Source organism: Somniosus microcephalus, unplaced genomic scaffold (genome assembly GCF_052327205.1).
Source record: "Somniosus microcephalus isolate GS21.2 unplaced genomic scaffold, FLI_Smic_1.0 unresolved_chr1, whole genome shotgun sequence".
Classification (NCBI taxonomy): domain Eukaryota; kingdom Metazoa; phylum Chordata; class Chondrichthyes; order Squaliformes; family Somniosidae; genus Somniosus; species Somniosus microcephalus.
Window position 1 is genome coordinate 144552848 of NW_028225179.1, and position 19444 is coordinate 144572291.

The 19444-nt window shown below is 46.0% G+C and overlaps 1 pseudogene across 1 annotated transcript in view; it reads left to right on the plus strand.

Moving 5' to 3' along the window:
* Positions 1-19444, plus strand: part of LOC147096183 (guanylate-binding protein 1-like) — a 70241-nt pseudogene that overhangs the window by 33442 nt on the left and 17355 nt on the right. Inside the window, exons 2-4 of the transcript XR_015074582.1 lie at positions 9457-9584; positions 10208-10318; positions 18616-18809. The product of XR_015074582.1 is annotated as a guanylate-binding protein 1-like (transcript). The remainder of the gene's footprint in view (positions 1-9456; positions 9585-10207; positions 10319-18615; positions 18810-19444) is intronic.

The window sequence follows — 19444 nt, forward strand, 5'->3', positions numbered from 1 at the left end:
TGGCCCAGTGTTAGGGGGACTGAGCAGTAAGTTACTGGATGGCCCAGTGTTAGGGGGACTGAGCAGTAAGTTACTGGATGGCCCAGTGTTAGGGAGACTGAGCAGTAAATTACTGGATGGCCCAGTGTTAGGGGGACGGAGCAGTAAATTACTGGATGGCCCAGTGTTAGGGGGACTGAGCAGTAAGTTACTGGATGGCCCAGCGTTAGGGGGACTGAGCAGTAAATTACTGGATGGCCCAGTGTTAGGGGGACTGAGCAGTAAGTTACTGGATGGCCCAGTATTAGGGGGACTGAGCAGTAAGTTACTGGATGGCCCAGTGTTAGTGGGACTGAGCAGTAAGTTACTGGATGGCCCAGTGTTAGGGGGACTGAGCAGTAAGTTACTGGATGGCCCAGTGTTAGGGGGACTGAGCAGTAAGTTACTGGACGGCCCAGTGTTAGGGGTCTGAGCAGTAAGTTACTGGATGTCCCAGTGTTAGGGGGACTGAGCAGTAAGTTACTGGATGGCCCAGTGTTAGGGGGACTGAGCAGTAAGTTACTGGATGGCCCAGTGTTAGGGGGAGTGAGCAGTAAGTTACTGGATGGCCCAGTGTTAGGGAGACTGAGCAGTAAGTTACTGGATGGCCCAGTGTTAGGGGGACGGAGCAGTAAGTTACTGGATGGCCCAGTGTTAGGGGGACTGAGCAGTAAGTTACTGGATGGCCCAGTGTTAGGGGGACTGAGCAGTAAGTTACTGGATGGCCCAGTGTTAGGGGGACTGAGCAGTAAGTTACTGGATGGCCCAGTGTTAGGGGGACTGAGCAGTAAGTTACTGGATGGCCCAGTGTTAGGGGGACTGAGCGGTAAGTTACTGGATGGCCCAGTGTTAGGGGACTGAGCAGTAAGTTACTGGATGGCCCAGTGTTAGTGGGACTTAGCAGTAAGTTACTGGATGGCCCAGTGTTAGGGGGACTGAGCAGTAAGTTACTGGATGGCCCAGCGTTAGGGGGACTGAGCAGTAAATTACTGGATGGCCCAGTGTTAGGGGGACTGAGCAGTAAGTTACTGGATGGCCCAGCGTTAGGGGGACTGAGCAGTAAGTTACTGGATGGCCCAGTGTTAGGGGGACTGAGCAGTAAGTTACTGGATGGCCCAGTGTTAGGGGGACTGAGCAGTAAGTTACTGGATGGCCCAGTGTTAGGGGGACTGAGCAGTAAGTTACTGGATGGCCCAGTGTTAGGGGGACTGAGCGGTAAGTTACTGGATGGCCCAGTGTTAGGGGGACTGAGCAGTAAGTTACTGGATGGCCCAGTGTTAGGGGGACTGAGCAGTAAGGTACTGGATGGCTCAATGGATACTGGATTAACAATGGATATCGTTCTTTGGTTTTGATAGGCAAAACTATCCCACGGACACATGGTAAGGCTGACTGCCAATTAGGTATAGCCTAGGTTACAGCGCCCAAAATTCCTCAGTCCCCATTCTTTTGCCAGAAGTGCAACAGCACGACTTCCAGTTTGCTGCGACCACGACTACATCCGAAATCACAGGGTGGGGGTCCGTTTGGAGCATTACTGGGGAATCTGGTCTGGTGGTGGGCGGGAGGGGTTGCGAGGGGCGTGAGTTTTAGAGTGGCACCTTGCCAAAATGTAAAGGGGCTAGCTGATCCGGCGAAGATGGTCAAATGTCAAGGGATTCGATGTTCCTGAAGACAATTGATTACCATTGGGATACTGGTGTTTGAGCATGTGTGGTCCCCACTTCCACCAGATACTGCCTGGATCTTGCAGTGTACTTAGCATTCGGGGGCAATGCAGGTGGAACTGTTGGGATTTCTTTGCACTGATCCCGATGATTTACCTTTCACCCTCCCCTGGTTTCCTGGAGTTCACTGTCCTCGGGCATCAGTTCCACTGCTCCTCTGTCGGTATATCAGATCCGCTGGTGCACAATATTAACACCCCAGGCAGCTCTACTGGACCCCTCGATCAACCTCTGCTGCCTCTGACTCTCCATTCCTACTTAGCCCTCTGATTTCACTGGACAACCTCCAGCTGTCGGATTATCGTAAAAACCCGACTGGTTCACCAGTTTCCTTCAGGGAAGGAATCCTGCCGTCCTTACCTGATCTGAAGTACATGTGGCTCCAGTCCCACACCAACATGGCTGACTCTTAACTACTCTCTGAAGTGACCTAGCAAGCCACCGAGTTGCAATTCATTCTGGGGATTTAGTGTCTTGCCAGCGACGTTAAATCCCCAGAATGAATTGTCACCGTGGTTATTCCCCCTACTCCTCTGGCATCTCCTCCTCCTTTTGAGCAGCTCACATTATTCCCCCCCTCTCGCCTCTCCTTCAGAATCCTCATTCTCTACTGCCCACCCAGGTTCCACACCAAGGTTCTTACTGAGATACACTCAGCCTCTGCACCAAATGACTTCTCGTCCTCGGCAATTTCAACCTCCATCTCAACTCACCATTCCCTCTTTCCTCGGAGTTCACTACCTTTCTGCCCTCCCTTAACCTCTCCCTCCATATAAACTCCGACCTATATTCACGGCCGCTCCCTCGACCACGCCATCTCACGTGGCCTCTTTAATCCCATGTTAAGTGGATGTTTTACGACGTTAAAGGCGCCGTATAAATGCAGGTTGTTGTGGTTATTGAATTTAAAAGAAACTCAGGTTAAATTCTTCTTTCTGTTGTTAACATGTTTAAAATGAAAACATTAATTAAAATAGGAACAGAGGAAATCACCAAAACACATTAACCCAGAGTGCAAAGAGGAACTTCACCGTAACACGTTAACCGATTCATTACCCATAGTGCACCAAGACACTACATCCAAACACGTTAACCGATTCATTACCCATAGTGCACCAAGGGACTACATCCTAACACGTTAACCGATTCATTACCCATAGTGCACCAAGGGACTACATCCTAACACGTTAACCGGTTCATTACCCATAGTGCATCAAGGGACTACATCCTAACACGTTAACTGACTCATTACCCATAGTGCACCAAGAGACTACATCCAAACACGTTAACCGATTAATTACCCATAGTGCACCAAGAGACTACATCCAAACACGTTAACCGATTAATTACCCATAGTGCACCAAGGGACTACATCCTAACACGTTAACCGGTTCATTACCCATAGTGCACCAAGGGACTACATCCTAACACGTTAACCGATTCATTACCAATAGTGCATCAAGGGACTACATCCTAACACGTTAACCAATTCATTACCCATAGTGCACCAAGGACTACATCCTAACATGTTAACCGATTCATTACCCATAGTGCACCACAGGACTACATCCTAACACGTTAACCGATTCATTACCCATAGTGCACCAAGGACTACATCCTGACACGTTAACCGATTCATTACCCATAGTGCACCAAGGACTACATCCTGACGCGTTAACCGATTCATTACCCATAGTGCATCACAGGACTACAGACTAATACGTTAACCGATTCATTACCCATAGTGCATCACAGGACTACATCCTAACACGTTAACTGATTCATTACCCATAGTGCACCAAGAGACTACATCCAAACACGTTAACCGATTAATTACCCATAGTGCACCAAGAGACTACATCCAAACACGTTAACCGATTAATTACCCATAGTGCACCAAGGGACTACATCCTAACATGTTAACCGGTTCATTACCCATAGTGCACCAAGGACTACATCCTAACATGTTAACCGGTTCATTACCCATAGTGCACCACAGGACTGCAGCCTAACACGTTAACTGATTCATTACCCATAGTGCACCAAGGACTACATCCTGACACGTTAACCGATTCATTACCCATAGTGCATCACAGGACTACAGCCTAATACGTTAACTGGTTCATTACCCATAGTGCACCAAGGGACTACATCCTAACACATTAGCCGATTCATTACCCATAGTGCACCAAGGACTACATCCTAACACGTTAACCGATTCATTAGCCATAGTGCACCAAGGACTACATCCTAACATGTTAACCGGTTCATTACCCATAGTGCACCACAGGACTGCAGCCTAACACGTTAACCGATTCATTACCCATAGTGCACCAAGGGACTACATCCTAACCCGTTAACTGTTTAATTCCCATAATGCACAGAGTGTGTCACCCAAATATGTTAACCAATTCAACTAATGATGCATCATGAATAAATTACTTGCCAAGCTTTTCAAGAAGGAGGCAATCCCTTTCTCATTATGGTCACATTGGCATCACAATGCGACTGATGGAACAGTTCACCTCACCCTGTGTTTGCAAATCTGGTTCTCAGATATCTCTCTTTCATGAGCACTGTGGCCCCTTTAACTCTTCCCCCAACCCCCAGCCTTCCGTTGTGCTCTAATAATAAGCACAGGATGAAAGAGGTGGCTGAATGTGGTGTAGCATGACAATCATTTAATTTGCTGACGTGGAGAACAGTAAACACAGCTAGCAAGTGAGACGTGTCTCTGTGGTTGTCTTTGCAGATTGTATGTTGTATATGTAGTGTATGTCTCCGTCTACCTATAAGAAAACCATTGTATGTAACCGTTCACCTTTAAGAGAACTATTTTAGGTGTGGCACTACTTTGTTGGCTTCTGTATATGGTAGTACCGACGGTGACCACACCGGTATATAAGTGCTGTGTCAGGATTATTTGGCAGATTCGCCCTGACCTTCGAATAGTAAAGTCCTGTTTTAAGTTACTCTTGGAGTCTGTGTATTAATTAACTAAACAACCCACAGACTTTACAGTGGCGACGAGTCCGATCGTACCCTGCGGCAACAATACTCCCGAAGCAGTTAACGAGCGTCGAGAAGAGGCAACCGCCCTCATCATTCTGCTGGGAGAAAACTCGAGTCTGCAGAGCTGGAAAGAAGGAAGAATTCAGAGGCAAAGACTTCCATCAGCAACAGGCACTGACTGTCCCTTCTGCCACGGTGAGGAGCGAGCCGATCAGCACGAGAAGCAAGCCGGCCACGGTGACTGTGAGTAAGGGAAAAGTAAAAAGAATAACCGGAGGATAAGGGCGGTGCACTCGACCACGGTCGAGGGGGAAAGGAGCCGGACAGAAGTCGGGCCCAGAGGCACTGAGACTGGGGCAGCGTGGAGCAAGGAAGCCGCGGTACAGACAGGCTGGGGATGCAACGGCGTCATGAGACAGCTAGACCGCGACCGGCGAAAAAGGCCGGGCAGCGACCGAAGCCACGAAGCGCTGCGACCGGGAACGTAGGCGCGGGAAGAGATAAACTCAGCCGCAGCCGGGGAGGGAAGCACCGGACTGCGAGAGGGCTGGGAGGCGCGATTGGGAGCCGAGCGAGCGGGAGAGGCAGAGCCGACCAAGGGAGACTGAGCGAGAGTCAGTCCAGCGGCTGAAACTGTTCTCCGTCAACGGGGTGTACCCAGCACTGGTAGAGCCGAGCGAGCGGGAGAGAGACAGAGCCCGAGCAAGGGGAACTGAGCGAGAGCCAGCCCAGCGGCTGAAACTGTTCACCGTCAACGGGGTGTACCCAGCGCCGGTTGCCCTGCCGAGAAAAGGGAAAGCACTGAAGCCGACGCGCAGGCTGTGAACCTGAAAGCCAGCGGCCGTCGCCCGTGGGGAAAGTGTACCCCTCCCGCCAGGGAAGAAACACGGGAAGCCGCCATTAGGCGGGGAAGAAGACAGAAGCGGGAAACCGCCATTTTCGCGGGAACCGCCATCTTGAAAAAAAAAAAATTTTTTAAAGAAATAATTCGTGGTGTTTATCAGGAAGAGAGGAAGATGCCTAAGCGTGGTAACATCAACGATTTTAATTCCAAGGTAGAAGACTGGGCCACGTATGTGGAACGCATTGAGATCTATTGTGAGGCCAATAAAATAGAAGAAGATGACAAAGCTATAACCTTGCTAAACTCGATGGGCGCGAAGACATATGGGCTCTTGAAGCATCTACTAGCACCAGCTAAACCGGCGGATCAGACTTTCGATGATATTGTGGCTGTTCTGAAGGATCACTTGTACCCCACACCGTTGATGTTGGCGGAACGATTCAAATTCTATGCGAGAACGCAATGGAAAGACGAAAGCAACGCAGAATACTTGGTCGAACTGCATAGACTAGCGAAATACTGCCAGTTTGGAGGGAATCTGACAGAGGCATTGCGAGACAAGTTCGTGTGCGGATTGGTAAAGGAAGGAACGCAAAAGCGACTACTCGAAGAGAACGACCTTACACTTGACAGGGCTGTCCTTATTGCAGCATCGCACGAAGCCGCAGCGAAGGGAACTGCGGAAATGCAGCTAAAGACAGCGGCACTCAGTGTGGATCAAATTACCTCGACAACAACAAAATGCTATCGTTGTGGGAAGACAACACACGACCAGAACCAATGCTGGTTTAAGAACCAGGAATGTAGGAAATGTGGCAAACTGGGTCACATAGCTAAGGTATGCCGGTCAGGGAAGAAGACCAACAACCAAAGGACCAACAACCAAAGGGAGCCATCACAGGAAAAGTACAACAAGGTACACAAGGTGGCTGAGAAGAGTTCAGACGAACAGAATTCGGACTCAGACCCAAACGGCCAGGAGCTGGGTAGTCTGAGAATTCACAATGTGAGTAAGGAAGCTGACCTACAAACTATCTGGGTCATGCTAAAAATAGCTGGAGTCCAAGTGAAAATGGAGTTGGACACTGGATCAGCTCTATCAGTCATAAATCGAAGGGATTACCACCAGCTATTCTCACATATACCCTTAAGAGATACCAAGTTCGTATTGCAGACATACACGGGGCATAAAGTATACCCCATGGGAAAGATAAGAGTCAAGGTGAGAGATAGGGGTAAAGAACACCCAAGAATGAACTTATACGTACTACCTGAGGGAGGACCACCACTTCTAGGACGGGAGTGGATCAAGAAAATAGACATGGAATGGCACTATCTAAAAGCCATAACGAGTGAGGACTCGGTGCAGACAATCAGCTCAGATTCTGAATCGGATGACGATAAGACCAACCCAAATGTGAAAGACAAGGCTAAAATGGACTTGCCGACTAAGGTTGGAAAAACGAAGGCATGCAGAAAGGCTTATGCTCCAGAGAAGAACAAAGTTTCAGAACAGATCTCCACCAAACAACGACAACATAGTTTGACAGAGAATTCTGAGTCTGTTCAGTTTAAGGACATATCCATGACGGAAGAACACCGAGCTCGGACTCAACTTTATTTCAAATCATGACAACAATTAGAACAATTGAGTTACCGTCTCGTACAAGAGATGAAAACAATGAAAAAGTTCTATGACACCGAATGGGAGAATCTGGAAAGACAACAGAAGCAGCTAGCTCAAGCAGAGAGTGACCATAGAGCCATCGTGACCAATCACCGATCACATCTCCCTTATGATGTTCAGGAGTTAGAATATTTGCAGAAAGAAGCAAATGAAGAGGAATCTTCAGGAAGCCAGGATTTTATTCCAGTTCTTCTCTACGACTCCTTACAAGCAGAGTTTGAGAAGTTGAAGGAACAGTATGAACAGGCCCAGGCTACAATCCTGGAGGAGGTTAACTCGGCAACCTCCGAAAAGCTAGTTTCAGTGGAAGCATATGAGCAACTAAAGGTTGAACATGAACAAGAAGTCCAAAGGCTGCAGGAAATTCTTAATGAGCGCAAGGCCAAGACAGACTCATCGGTAGAAGTTCCATCCATAGATGAGAAATTAGAGGTGAAAGACATGGCAGAACATGAAAGTCAAGATGTCCAAGAACTCATAAAAATATTGAAGGAAACCCAAGACAAATATGAGGCGGCAATGACCGAGGTTCAACAACTTGAAGAACAGATTCAACTGGGAATTCTTTCAGTGAAAGAAAAGGCAACTGTAAGAAACACAGAGACTGTAAGAATGGCCCCTGAACATGAGCTAGAGAGCATCAAGGCGCAACTGCTCCGAGCGCTTAAAGCCAAAGTACAAGAGGAAAAAAAGGTGAAAGCATTGGAGGAAAAGGTGGATGAAATGGAGAAGACTCTGATCCACAGGGTCCCCGTGGAAGAGTTAACGGTCAGCCAACTCCTTCATATGCTGAGAGACAAGACTCTGCAAGGGGAACCATTTGAACACGAGCTTCAATCTTCAAAGGGAAGGGGTTCGGAGCTCTCAAAAGTTTGGGGAATAGTTGAGGTTGCAACACAGATTTTACAGGGCTGTCGAAAGTACGCTGAATCACGTCAATGTGAACTACAGAATGTTGAAACAGCTGCTCCAGTAGAAGGATTGAATAGCCCGATCAATCAATCCCCGATGGAAGGGGAAGTATTGGAATCACAAATGAGGTCATTAGTGAAGGATTGGCAGGAAACGCAGGAAGAGCGGGATGAATATGAACGCATGAAGAAGTCTCTTCAGGAAAGATGTCTAGGGAGGGAACAACAGTCGGCTAACGTCCGGTTGGGTAAGGAAGTAGCAGCAGGCCCTCTCGCTAGACTAGTTCAGGACGACACCGAATATTACCATGACCTGTTGAGTGACACGGAATATTACGAGGACTTGGTCTGCCCAGCTTGTGATGAAAACTCCCAAAGTGCAGAAATCAGGATGAAGTACTTAAAGTCTAAGGAACATAGGGAGATGGTGGCGCTACAGCTGGCAGCTGATAAGGGAGCCCCGAGAGTCTCCAAGAAGCAGAAAAGAAAAAGACGAAGCAGAAAGTGATAACCATCTAAATCATTATCACTTCTACCAGATCATGTACGTGGGCCCTACGAAGGGAGTCAAATCAGTTGGCAAGTAGGAAAAATTACCAAGGCAGTCCAGCTGTTTGTAAAAGTCAGCATTGCTGGTTCAGCAGGACGGAAGTTCAAGCTGTTAAGTCAAGGGAAAGACTATTGGATGAGTCACGCTAGCAATGTGAACCGGCTACACCACAGAGATGTTGTTCGGACCGAGTCAAGACCAGAGACTGAATCTGGGAACTGTTCCCGCAGAGACTGAATCTGTAAACTGTTTCCCGCATAGATTATACCTGTGAATTGTTTTACATGAAGTTGAATATATGTTATGTTTAATGGGGGACTAAGTATGTTGTAAGCTAAAAAGGGAGGATTGTAGTGTATGTCTCCGTCTACCTTTAAGAAAACCATTGTATGTAACCGTTCACCTTTAAGAGAACTATTTTAGGTGTGGCACTACTTTGTTGGCTTCTGTATACTGTAGTACCGACGGTGACCACACCGGTATATAAGTGCTGTGTCAGGATTATTTGGCAGATTCGCCCTGACCTTCGAATAGTAAAGTCCTGTTTTAAGTTACTCTTGGAGTCTGTGTATTAATTAACTAAACAACCCACAGACTTTACAGTATAGATCCGAATAAATTACACTGTAGAGGACCATTCATTTTAAATAGTTGAACATTTCCCAACTTGTCCATTAATCTTTGTGATTGCAACCGTGGTCCTCCAGGTTTCTCTCTCGGATCTACTGTACAATCCCACACCAAGGGGATCTGGATGTGGTGCATTCCTCACCCTAAGAAGCGCAATCATTGCTTAGTGCTGCTGGATACAGAAGGCTTGGGTGACATCGAGAAGGTAAGGGGACTTCATCGTTTCCAATCATACCCTTTTTAATGGTTAACTAAGTGACGTGATCAGGTAACTATCTATGCATACACACCTCACACAGGTGTCAGCCTTGGCTCGGTATTCTCATCTCTGAGTCCCAAAGTCATGTGTTCAAGTCCCACTCCAGATATTTAAGCATATAATCCAGGCTGACACTCCAGCGCTAGTACTGAGGGAGCGCTGCACTGTCGGATATGCGGTCTTTAAATGAGACGTTAAACCGAGGCCACATCTGCTCTGTCGGGTAGACGTGGCACTATTTCAAAGAATTATGGGATTCTCCCTGGTGTCCTGGGCCAATGTTTATCTCTCAACCAACATCAATAAAAACAAATTATCTGATCATTATCACATTGCTGTTTGTGGGATCTTGCTGCGCGCGCATTGTCTGCCTCATTTCCTACATTACAACAGTGACTACATTTCAAAAAGTACTTCATTGGCTGTAAAGTGCTTTGGGATGTCCCGAGGTCATGAAAGGCGCTGTATAAATGCAAATCTTTCTTTCTTTCACTCCTGTTTGTACAGTTCTTCAAATTAGTAACAGTGAGATGAGTGGTGTCTTTCTCATTATGTCCGTGTTCTAATAGGGTGATCAGAAGAACGACTTGCTGGATCTTCTCTCTGGCCGTGCTCCTGAGCAGCACGTTTGTGTACAACAGCATGGGAACCATTGACCAATATGCAGTAGAAAAACTCCAGTATCTTTTTATTCCGTTCTAACTTTCAGGATTAACTTCTTCAGAGTGGTGAGAATGTGGCACTTGCCACCACATGGAGTGGTTGAGGTGAATAATGTAGATGCATTTAAGGGGAAGCTGGATAAGTACATGAGGATAAAGGAACAGAAGGATGTGCTGACAGGGTGAGATGAAGTAAGGTGGGAGGAAGCTCATGTGGAGCATAAACACCAACATAGACCCGTTGGGCCGAATAGCCTGTAAATTCTATTTAACTGCTGTTTCATTTCACGTTTTTTGAGGAAGCTTAAGTGAAACTATTGCATTGAAAGGAGAAATGTTTGGTGAAAGGCAGGATGCGGAAACATATTGTACAGAAAAGCTTCCAAGTTAATCTATTACTGCACTGCTGAAGTCTAATTCTATTCGCCATACATTGCTTACAAACATTCTCCACAATCGTTTTTTCACCCTTCAGGCACTGCCTCCTACTGGGGCACCGTGTCTTGGGTGTTGCCATTCCTTTGGGATAGGCACAAATACTGGGTAGGAATTAGGGGGGATGTTTCCCCTATATTGCATGGGTTATGCTTTGCTCTAAATCCTGGATTTGCCCCCTATCCTTTTATACATGGTTCCCTCTCTGCTCTACCCCCTCAAAGTGGCCATTCTTCAATTGTCCACCTAGATGGTGAATGCTTGTAGAATGTTTGACTGTGGGAGGCATCACATCTGAGCCTGCTTTTGTCCAGCGCATGCAGATGCATGCACTTTCCAGGAGGTGTCACTAGCTAGTGATTAGGACCGGTAGGCCTGTTAGTGTCCACAGGTTAGGAAGGAGGGAACCTAAGACCAGCTGAAGCGTCCCCACCGTACTGAGATCAGCTATCTTGGCCTGAACTAGAAATGAGGCCTAGGGCTTGCTGGCCTGTATGGTTAAGGTCTTGACTGGACAGCGCACTTTACAAACTGAACTATTAGTGGAGTATGTATCTCTCGACATTTTATCATCTCTCAATTGACGAGCTAGTATTATTTCGATGACCCATTATTAGATGTAATTTATCTAGATTTTCAAAAGGCCTTTGATAAGGTACCACGTAATAGGCTAATGAATTAGGTCAGAGAATGCGGAGTCAGGGGACAAGTAGCAGATTGGATAGCTAGCTGGCTTCAAGACAGAAAGCAGAGAGTTGGGGTAAAGGGTAGCTATTTGTGGTGTATGTGCCTTTAAGAGCCCCAGGTGTGCGTAATGCCGGTAATTGCCACTTGGGCTATATAAGCCTGTGTATTGTGTATATCCTTTAGAACCCCCCCCAGACTTGCTTAGTAAATACTTATGAACCAACTCCTGACTTCAGTGTCTTTATCTACACACGGACACTACAGTGGCGACGAAGTGGAAACGGACTTACCTGCAATTCGGCAGCACCTCAAGGACATCGATTCCTCCAGCGTTCAGAAGACTCAAGGAAGTTATAGAAACTGTGGTTTCACCAGCTGGCCAAGCTGGTGGCAGGTACTGCGCTAATCCTTCCTGGGCATCAGGCTGGGGCTCCAGCATCGGGCTCTACAGCTGAGACAGGCAGCGAAATCAGAGGCAAGCAATAACGGACTGGGAGGGTGCACTCGGGAGACGGCCGGCGTGGCAAGCAGGTCAGTGTTTAGACCTCCGTCGGAAACGAGTCTCCAACAGAGAATAAACGGAAACCACAGTAAAACAGCATTGTTATCGGTAGCAGCGGCGGGAAAGCGCAGGAAGCGCCATATCGTTGCTACAGAGAGAAAAAAAAAAAGCGCGGGAAGCGCCATATCTTTTTTTTGAAATGCCTAAGTCTGGCAATATTGATGCTTTTGATAACGAAACAGAGCCTAACTTTGGCAATATTGATGTTTTTGATAACAAGATAGAGAATTGGACCACATATGTAGAAAGAGTGGAGGTGTTTTGCACCGCAAATGGAATAGAAGATGAAGAAAAAGCTTCAGTGCTTCTGGATCTAATGGGCGCAGAAACATACAAGCTGTTACGCAACTTAATCACTCCAGCCGAACCGATGGACAAGAATTTTGAGGAGATTGTTGATACCCTACACTGCCAATTCGAGGCAGGACTGGCAGATTCTCTGCAAGACAAATTCATCTGCGATCCCCTAAGTGTAGAAACACAAAAAAAGGTATCTTCTGGAAAAGATTTAACACTGGACAAGGCTTTCAGTGCAATAGGAGCGGCAAAGATAAAGCAAAGGCCACAGGACTTCGGCACCCATGAAATGACACGGGGTTTCAAGAGATGTTATCGCTGCGGCAGATCCAACCATGACCAGAGGGATTGCTGGTTCAAAGAAAAAGCATGCAGGCGATGCGGAAAGATGGGACACATTCCACGTGTATGCCGATCTGAAAATAAAAAATCCACTAACGGGAAAAGAATCAATAAGGAAAAGCACAGAAAGGTACAAATGATGACGGACAGTAGCTCCAAAGACCAGAAGAGCGATAGCGACTCCGGGAACAAGAGACTAAGCTCTCTCAAATTACATAATGTAATTGCCAATGAAGATTACCAGACCATTTGGGTTACCCTCATAATAGCAGGGTCCCCAGTTAAAATGGAGCTAGATACAGGATCAGCTCTAACCGTAATAAATCGACGAGATAAGGAGAGGCTATTTTCGCATATACCTCTAAAAGACACATCCATTATCTTAAAAACATATACGGGGCAGAAAGTATACCCCAAAGGAAAAATAAAGGTGCCTGTGGTATACAACGGCAAAGAAATACAAAAGTTGTATTTATACATTCTACAAGATGGTGGTCCACCGTTGTTGGGACGTGAATGGATAAGGAAGATACGTTTAGACTGGCACTCCATTCAGTCACTGACGGTGACCAGTAAGGAAAAAAACAAGGATGACATCATACCTGAACGATTAAAAGACATCTTGGCCAACGCCAAAGAAGTGTATCAAGAGAAACTAGGAACCTTGAAAGGCATCACCGCCTCAATAAAAGTGGAAGATGCAGCAATTCCAAAAATTTTTAAGGCAAGACCGGTGCCATACGCAATACGTCCGGCAGTCGAGGCAGAGCTGGAGAATTTGGAAAAGGCAGGCGTATTATCCAAAATAGATTGGAGCGAATGGGCAACACCCATCGTTCCAGTCATGAAAAAAGCATTGAAAAATAACTCTGAGGAACAGAGAAAAATTCGCATCTGTGGGGACTTTAAGGTGACTGTAAACCCGGTCCTTCACACGGTACAGTATCCTCTTCCGAGGACAGAAGATATTTTCGCCTCACTATCCGGAGGAAAACGTTTCACAAAAATTGACTTGGCACAGGCATATCTACAGATGGAGGTTGAGGAGACCTCTAAAAAGTATCTCACAATAAACACACACAAAGGCCTGTACCAGTACAATCGACTGGTTTTTGGAGTAGCATCAGCTCCAGCTATCTGGCAAAGAGCTATGGAGCAAGTCCTGCAAGGGATTCCGGGGACTCAGTGTTACCTAGACGACATCCTTATAACGGGAGAAAACGACAATGAGCACCTTGCCAATTTGGAGCAGGTGCTCACTAGGCTGAAAGAACGGGGCCTACGAGCAAATCGCCCCAAGTGCGAATTTTTCCAAAATCAGATATCATATTGTGGCCACATAATTAATAAGGAAGGGTTGCATAAGTCACCTGAAAAAATTGAAGCAGTTATAAAAGCCCCAGCACCTGAAAATGTTTCACAATTGAGGTCATTCCTGGGATTAATAAATTACTATCATAAATTTTTACCGAACTTATCAACTATTCTACACCCTCTTAATGATCTTCTACACACAGGAGTGATTTGGAAATGGAACGAAGACTGTAAACGTGCCTTCCATAAATGTAAAGACTTAATCACATCCGAGAAAGTTTTGGCTCATTACAACCCATCACTACCAATCAGACTGGCGTGCGATGCATCCCCTTACGGCATAGGAGCGGTATTGTCCCATAGATTCCCTGATGGCTCGGAACGGCCGATAGCTTTTGCGTCACGCTCATTGAACTCAGCTGAGCGTAACTATTCCCAGATAGACAGGGAAGCACTCAGCCTGGTATGGGGAGTGAAGAAATTCAACCATTACCTACACGGACAAAAATTTACCTTGCTGACTGACCATCAACCCCTCATCTCCATATTCAACCCTAAGAAAGGTGTCCCCATTATGACGGCACAAAGACTACAGAGGTGGTCCCTTTTTCTAGGGGCACACCAATACAACATTGAATACAAAGGGTCAAAACAGCATGGGAATGCTGACGGTTTATCGCGCCTGCCGTTGCCAACAATAGAAGAGGCACCTACAGTAGACCCAATAGAGATATTCCACTCTACCATAGTGGAATGTCTACCGGTGACAAATTCTGCCATTGAAAGGGAGACCAGAAATGACCCTACTCTCTCACGGGTCTACGATTTAACAATGAAGGGATGGCCAGCACATGGCGAACCACTGTTGCCAGCATTCTCGCAAAGAAGAGAACAGCTGTCAGTGTGCCGAGGAACCTTGATGTGTGGATCCAGAGTGGTGATTCCACCCAAACTCCAGGATAAAGTGCTAAAGGAGCTTCACGAGGGGCATCTGGGTGGAGTGAAAATGAAGAACCTAGCTAGGGCGTTTGTATGGTGGCCAGGTATCGATGGAGACATCGAAGACATGACCAAGAGCTGCCTAGGATGCCAGAAGGTCCAAAATGCTCCGCCACAGGCCCCTCTGCATCCATGGGAGTGGCCCTCATCTCCCTGGCAAAGGGTGCACATCGACTTTGCTGGTCCATTTATGGACTCAATGTTCTTAATCGCAGTTGATGCACACTCCAAGTGGCTGGAGGTAATAAAGATGTCCTCCACCACCACGGAAAAAACCATCACAGTATTAAGGACCATATTTGCCAGGAATGGGCTGCCGGAACAGATATGTTCTGATAATGGACCGCAATTTGTGTCCGAAGAATTCAGAAAGTTCTTAAAGAACAATGGGGTAAAGCACTACACGTCCGCCCCATACCATCCCGCCACCAATGGATTGGCTGGAAGGTTTGTCCAGACCTTTAAGAAGGCCTAAAGGCCATGGGTAATGAAGACATAAAACTTCAGCACAAGGTGGATAACTTCTTATTTGCATATAGGAATGCAACACATATGGTTACAAACCAAACTCCCGCCATGATGTTCTACAATAGAAACCTAAGATGCCGGCTGGATTTGGTCAAGCCCAACATCTGAAGGGACGTGGAGAACCGGCAGTTTCAGGGCATGAATGAAAGGCCAACTAGGGCCTTCCAGATAGGCCAACCGGTTTTGGCCCGGGACTACCGTACCGTACCGTACCGAGAAATGGCAGCCTGGAACTATCTGCACACGACTAGGATCACTGATGTATACCGTGGACATCGGAGAAAGCATAATAAGGCGCCATGCTGACCAAATCATCAAGTCATCCGAAAAGGGACAACCTACACCACCACGCTATACATCTAACGATGAAGTAGAGATACCCATATCTACCTCCGATCCGGTGATACTGGAACCCGATGAACCCGACACTGGCCTTCAAGCCGAATCAGCCTTGCCAGAAGAACCTACTACACCACCAGAAACTACTACACCCCCGAGGCGTTATCCGGACCGAGTCAGGAAGCCTCCTGAGAGACTAACTTATAATTAATTAATACAGCAATGTATATTATTTTGCATATAACATGTAATTAATAATTACTTAAAATATGATGTACTGGTTAGCTAGAAGGGGAGGAATTGTGGTGTATGTGCCTTTAAGAGCCCCAGGTGTGCGTAATGCCGGTAATTGCCACTTGGGCTATATAAGCCTGTGTATTGTGTATATCCTTTAGAACCCCCCCCAGACTTGCTTAGTAAATACCTAGGAACCAACTCCTGTCTTCAGTGTCTTTATCTACACACGGACACTACACTATTCAGTGGCAGAAGGTAGGTAGTGGTGTTCCACAAGGATCAGTGCTGGGACCACTGCTGTTCACAATTTTCATTAACGATTTAAACTTTGGAATCAAAAAAAACAATTTCTAAATTTGCGGATGATACCAAACTGGGGTGGATAGTCAATACTGAGGAGGACTGCAACAAATTACAGGGGGATATTAACTTGCAGAATGGGCATATAATTGGCAAATATATTTCAACACAGATAAGTGTGAGGTATTACATTTTGGTAGGAAGAATAATGAGGTCACTTATTACTTGAGGGGTGAGCCTGGGTGGGGTAGAGGAGCAAAGGGATCTCGGAGTAAAAATACACAAATCGCTAAAAGTAGCGACACGGGTTAACAAGGCCATAAAAAAAGCAAACCAGGCACTAGGGTTTATTTCTAGAGGGATAGAATTGAAAAGTAGGGAAGTTATGCTAAACTTGTATCGAACCTTGGTTAGACCACACTTGGAGTACTGCGTACAGTTCTGGTCGCCATATTATAGAAAGGATGTGGAGGCACTGGAGAGGGTGCAGAGAAGATTTACAAGGATGATACCAGAAATGCGAGGAGATACCTATCAGGAAAGGATGAACAGACTGGGTCTCTTTTCACTTGAAAAAGGAAGGCTGAGGGGTGACCTAATAGAGGTCTTTAAAATCACGAAAGGGTTTTGGTAAAGTAGATACAGAGAGAATGTTTCCACTTGTGGGGAAGAGAATAACGAGGCCATCAATATAACAAATCCAATAGGGAATTCAGAAGAAACTTCTTTACCCAAAGAGTGGTGAGAATGTGGAACTCGCTACCACAGGGAGTGAATGAAGCGAATAGTTTAGATGCATTTAAGAGGAGGCTAGATAAGCATATGAGGGAGAAGGAAATAGAGGGTTATACTGATAGAGTTAAATGAGAAAAGATGGGAGGAGGCTCGAGTGGAGCATAAATGCCGGCATGGACTGGTTGGGCCGAATGGCCAGTTCCTGTGCCGTATATCCTGTGTAATCCTATGTAATTAAACGGTTCAAAAAGTCTGTTGGTGTTTCTGGTCATACCGGGTGGAAACTTTCTGTTCGCACTCTCCCGCCAGGGAGCTTTGTCGCTGGGATCGCATATTGTGAAATCGCCCACAGGCAACCTCACGATTTTAGGTCCATTGCACGTGACATTTTGATATGTGATCCCCATGGGTGAATCCCCATACTGGGAGCTCAGGGGCAGGAAATAGCCACTAGGATTCCTGATTTTAATTTTAAAATGTCTCAACAATTATGGAGATTATGCTAGTAATGTTACAGCTAATTGAACATAAAGCTTAATAAATTGTTAGGTAAGGGTATTAAAGGATTGTGGAGCAAAGACGGGTAAATGGAGTTGACATACAGATCAGCCACGGTCTAATTGAATGGCCGAACAGGCTCGAGGGGCCGAATGGCTGTTCTTATAAAGTTTTTTTATATATAATGAAAGATAGTGATCCTGCACTTCAAAAATACTTCATTGACTGTTAAGCACTTTGGGACGTCCTGAGGTCGTGAAAGGAGCTGCAGAAATGCAAGTCTTTCCTCCTTGGAGTTAGGAGAGAGGCTTCATAAACTTGGTCCATCTAGTGGCCTGTGCCTGCAACTACATGATGACAATTGATGGCAAAAGTTAATGGGAAATGTTGACCTCGCAATTTACAATAGATGGAAAAGAGTGACCAAAACTTGTGGCAACCGGGAGTAGGATTTGTGGACAGGATGTGTGTGTCTTATGCCATAATTTTAACAATACAAAAGGGATGTAGTCCATGGTTACAACCATACTTTCCACCTCTTTTGCTCATCTGAAGTCTTTTTAGTTCTTCCTTTTCTGCATAATTTTTGGTGTTTGTTATTCATTTTTCTAAATTGCTAGTCACAACGGTTCCTCTTTTCCAGTTGAACCGTCGTGTCTTGTAGCTTTCGGATTCTTTGACTGTTTGTTTCTTGACTCTTCTTGCCATTAGCTCTACCCTTGTCTGTGATCAGTTTTTCCTTCTCCCCGATGAAATATTTTGGCTTTGTCTCTCAGCTGTTCCACCTCCTCTTCAGTCAGTTCACCTGAATCTTCCCTTTCCCAGCTCCAGCCCTTCCACTCCCTGAAATGCCACCGAGTCATTCCCAATCATGTTTGTTCCACGTTCTGGAACTTGCTCACTTCGAATGCCAGGTGACCAATCTTTGAGCTGACTTGTCGTTTGAACAACAACTGTCTGTAGACAACCACCTCCTACACTGTTTTAAAGTAATTGTCTGGTGCAAAGGATTGTAGACAGTTGGTTCCTTAACAAAATCCAGTTACGTTTCCGATCTGACCGAGCTAATCAAAGTGAAGGCCAGTGATGAAGATGACGATGATGAAGAACTAGACTTGCTGAAGATCTCTCCGGCCTTTGTTTGGGCAGTGCGGGATTTCACCCTGGAACTGAAAATCAATGGCCAGGACGCCACAGCAGACGAATATTTAAACCATGGTTTACAACTCAGGAAAGGTAGTTTCACAATGTATCCAATATCTTTCACCCATGTGAGATTGTATTATACTTTACACCAGCTTGTTATCACTGGTACTTTCCTTTCTGGGCCAGTACACTTCTAGAATGATACAGCACAGAATGAGGCCATTTGGCCCATCATGCCTATGCCAGCTCTTTGAAAGAGCTGTCGAATTAGTCCCACTCCCCCCTGCCCTTTCTCCATAGCCATGCAAATTTTTCCCCATCAAGTATTAATCCAATTTCCTTTTGAAAGTTACTATTGAATCTGCTTCCACCGCCCTTTCAGGCAGTGCATTCCTGATCATCATAACTCGCTGTGTAAAAAAAATTCTCCTTATCTCGCCTCTGATTCTTTTGCAAATTATCTTAAATCTGTGTCCTCTGGTTACCAACACTCCTGCCACTGTAAGCAGTTTCTCCTTGTTTACTCTATCAAAACCCCCTGATCATGTTATTAAATCTCCCCTTAACTTTCTCTGCTCTAAGGAGAACAATCCCAGCTTCTCCAGTCGTCCACGTAACTGAAGTCCCGCGACTTTGGTACCATTCTAGTAAATCTCCTACGCACCCTGCCTAACTCTCTACAGTGCAAATTCTACCCGCTCCACTCTCTGCATATTCTTTCATTA